The sequence below is a fragment of the Gossypium hirsutum genome, chromosome A11, assembly GCF_007990345.1.
Source record: "Gossypium hirsutum isolate 1008001.06 chromosome A11, Gossypium_hirsutum_v2.1, whole genome shotgun sequence".
NCBI lineage: Eukaryota > Viridiplantae > Streptophyta > Magnoliopsida > Malvales > Malvaceae > Gossypium > Gossypium hirsutum.
In genome coordinates this window covers 43,106,769-43,110,887 of record NC_053434.1, presented here as the reverse complement: position 1 = coordinate 43,110,887, position 4,119 = coordinate 43,106,769, and the positions used below count along the sequence as shown (strand labels likewise).

General features: G+C 38.4%; 1 non-coding gene across 1 annotated transcript; it reads left to right on the top strand.

Moving 5' to 3' along the window:
• Positions 1 to 2,960: 2,960 nt before the first annotated feature.
• LOC121210567 (small nucleolar RNA R71) lies at positions 2,961 to 3,067 on the top strand. Its single transcript, XR_005905683.1, has one exon. It is a non-coding gene; the product is annotated as a small nucleolar RNA R71 (small nucleolar RNA).
• Positions 3,068 to 4,119: the final 1,052 nt, after the last annotated feature.

Here is a 4,119-nt window from a genome sequence, read left to right as displayed (position 1 = left end):
CTGAGAATAGTGTTAAATGGAATATATAGTGAATGAATACATGTGGGTTTGATAATATGGAATATGGTGTGGGTAAGCATGAAATCCATGGAAACAAGAAAAATGGATGAATGTAGCATAATGTATTGACTAAAATGGCAAATTTATAACAAAGAGAAAAAGTATTACTATCATTATAACCATGAATATTTACCCAAAATAGTCAACTAAAACAATAAAAAAATCATGAAATAAGTAAAAGATTTTAAGAGAATAGAGAGAAAAGAGTAAATAAACGCAAGAGGGAAGAGCTTGGGTCGTCGAGGGTGGTGCTGTGGTCGGCACATGGGCGTGGTAAGGAGGGCGTGCGCAAGAATTGCGGTGGCTAGGGTTAGGGATTTTGGGGAAGGGGTGATGAATAGTGAGGGGTTTATATAGATTTTGGGGCACACAGCCGTGGGCCACGCCCGTGTGCCATTATTTCAGCCCATATTGATCGTGATTTTCAAATTTGGGTGCGTCTGAAATTCGTACCACACCCATGTTCTTTGGGCGTGTCAATGCACACGGCAGTGTCACACAGCCGTGTTCTACTTCATTCGCTTCTCCCACGCCCGGGTGTATAGGTGCATGTCTGTGTTGTTTTATTAGTCTTCAGCACGGGTGGTGGGCACGGGTAAATTCTCAGTTTCAACCACGATTACACGCCCATGTTGTTTTGACAGACTCGCCCACGGCCACATCGCACGACCGTGGCAACTTATCGCATCTCATGTTGGGGAAAAATTTTACCCTATTTTCACACGGCCGTATCGCACGGCCGTGTCTCCGCTTGTGATGTGAGCACGGCCTAAGGCACGCCCGTGTGCCTTGCCATGTAGATTAGAAAACCTGTGTTTCAAGGACTCAGTTAGTGATTAGATGTTAAAAACTAAAGTTTTAAAGAAATCAATACTGTTAGTGCTCGGGTTACCTCCCGAGAAGCTATTATTTATAGTCTAAGCTCGACTTACCTCAATTTCGCATTGTCATGGTGGTTTGAGGAGTTTACACTCCTCATCCTGGCTATCAATTTCATCAAAATTAAGTTTTAGACGAGTATTATTTACCTTGAACATACTGAATTTGGGATGAATTAACTCGACTGTGCCGTATGGGAAAATGCTAAGTACCGTAAGAGGGATTTCTGCATTAGGTTTAGAGATGGCAATCCGAGGGTCTGCTGCATCTAGTAGTACTTTGTCTCCAACTTTGAGTTAATTTGGTGAGATATTCAGGTCATCATGGCATGGTTTTGGTTTATCGTGTGTCCTCGATTTATGTGTCTGCCATTCATCTAGTTCCTCAACTCGTAGACTTCATTCTTCATAGATAGGTCCCTTGTCATTACTCGAACAAGGCTCATGTGTGCTCTTCAAACCTGTTTTCTGCACAGAGGGTTTTACCACATGATCAATATTAGTAGTACAATTTATACAATCACCCTCGATATTTGATGTGTTAATTGAATTATGAGTTTAAAGAGTGATTGTTTCATCACCCACACGAAGTGTGAGTTCACTTGTACTAACAACAATTATTGTTCTTGCAGTTGCTAAAAAGGGCCTCCCTAAAATTAAAGGCACGTTCTATACTCCTCTATGTCTAGAACAACGAAATCAACGGGGAATATAAATTTGTCAATTTTAACGAGTACATCTTCAAATAATTCCCATAGGAAATCTAATTGTTTTATCTGCTAATTGAATGCTCATCCTAGTTTGTTTGGGTTTCCCAAGACCTAGTTGCTTAAACATTTTGTAAGGCATGACATTGATACTAGCCCCTAAATCAGCCAAGGCATTATTAACATCTAAGCTACAAATTAAACAAGGAATCGTAAAACTCCATGGATCTTTCAATTTGTTGGCTAGCTTCTTCTACATAATGGCTGAGCAAACTACGTTCATCTCCACATGGAACGCCTCATCTAACTTCCGCTTATTTGCTAAAAACTCCTTTAAAAATTTGACTGTGTTCGACATCTGCGAAAGAGCTTCAATAAATGGTAAGTTAATATGTAATTTTTGTAAAAGTTTAAGGAATTTACCGAATTATTTATCTGAGTGGTCTTTCCTTGTCGCATTGGGGTATGGTACACGTGGTTTGTACTCTTTACTTACCTATTTTTGGTTATTGTGGTCCACCTCACCTTTACCTTTACTTACCACAGTTTCTCACCTCGGTTCTGGTTCAGGTGCAACTAACCCTTCCTCTTCTTGAATGGTAATCGCATTGAGTTGCTCTCTTGGGTTAGATTTAGTGTTACTCAGTTCGCTATCTTGTGGTCGTTCAGATATCAATTTAGCGAGCTGGCCTATTTGAGTTTCGAACCCTTGGATCGATGCTTGTTGATTCTTAAGTGCTGTCTCGGTATTCTAAAAATGAGTTTCTGACACTGAGATGAATTTTGTTAGCATCTCCTCAAGGTTCAGCTTTTTCTCTTGTTGGTAAGGTGGTTGTTGGAAGCCTGGAGGTGGTGGTGGTCTCTGATTCCCTTGGCCTCCCTATGAGAAATTTGGGTGGTTCTTCCATCCTACATTGTAAGTGTTACTATAAGGATTATTTTGAGGTAGAGGATTATTACCCATATAATTTAATTGCTCGTTTCCCATGATGTGGTCATAAGGTGGGTATTTTGAATTGCTCGCTCCTCCTTCACTTGCATTGCATTGCATTACTGGGTGAACTTGTGAAGAACCAAGAAAACTGTCAATTTTTCTATTCAAAAGTTTTACCTGATTAGAGAGCATGGTGACTGAATCAATGTTAAAAATGTCGGCTCCTTTCACTGATAATTATTCAGTGACATCTCTTCTATAAATTCATAAGCATCCTCAGGTGTCTTATTATTAATAGTCCCACCAGCGGCTGCGTCAACCATCTGTCTAGTCGAAGGATTCAGCCCATTGTTAAAAGTTTGAACCTGTAGCCAGAGTGGTAACCCATGGTGAGGGCACCTTCTCAACAGGTCCTTGTATCTCTCCTATGCATCATATAGTGTTTCTAGATCCATCTACACAAAAGAAGAGATATCATTCCTTAATTTAACTGTTTTAGCTGACGAAAAATATTTTAGTAAAAACTTTTTGGTCATTTGTTCCTAAGTAGTGATTGACCCTCGTGGTAATGAGTTCAACCACTGTTTAGCCTTATTCTTTAATGAAAAGGGAAATAACCGAAGGCGTATGGCATCGTCAAAAACTCCATCGATTTTAAATGTGTCACAAAAATCCAAAAAATTCGCCAAGTGATTGTTTGGATCCTCATCCTGCAAACCATCAAACTAAACAAATTGTTGTATCATTTGAATCGTGTTAGGTTTCAGTTCAAAAATATTTGCAGCAATTGTAAGCCTAACTATACTTGACTCAGTTCCTATTAAATTCGGTTCAGCGTAATCATACATAGTGTGTGGAGCATGATTCTGATTTACTGGATCAGCAGCAATTGCAGGAGATAGCAGATTTTCCTGATTTTCAACAATCTCCTCGGTTGTGGTGGAAATATCGTCCTCTTGCTCTTCCTCTGTGTATCTTAAGCTTCACCTTATTTCTCTTCAGTTTCTACGAGCTGTGCGATCAATCTCACTATCAAAAAGTAATGGTCTTGACGAGTTTCTTCTGGTCATAAACTAGAAAAACCTCTCAGTGGCGAATAAAAGAGAAAATTAGAAAATAAAATAAAAATTAAAGTTGTAAATAAATTAAAATAGCTAAAGTAATAAAAATTGAGTGTTCCTAATATCTTAAGTTCCCCGAAAATGGCGCCAAAAACTTGATACGTGATATTTGAGACAGGTTTTAAAAATTTATAATTAATCGTTCTTGAAACTAACTATTATCACGATGAAGGCAAGTGTACCTATCAAACAGTAGTATAGTTTTAGCAAGATCGGATAAAGGAACCAAGAGTACTAGTAATTACTTTCTTTTTATTATCTAGCCTAAAAATTAAGGGATTTGTATATCCAAACTAATTAACTAAACTAAGGGTTGGATAGAGAGAAAATTGGGAAAAAGCTTTTGGGAAAACTTGATTGATTAAGACAATACCCAAGGAAAAATCTACCTAGACTTCACTTGTTATTTAACTCTGAAT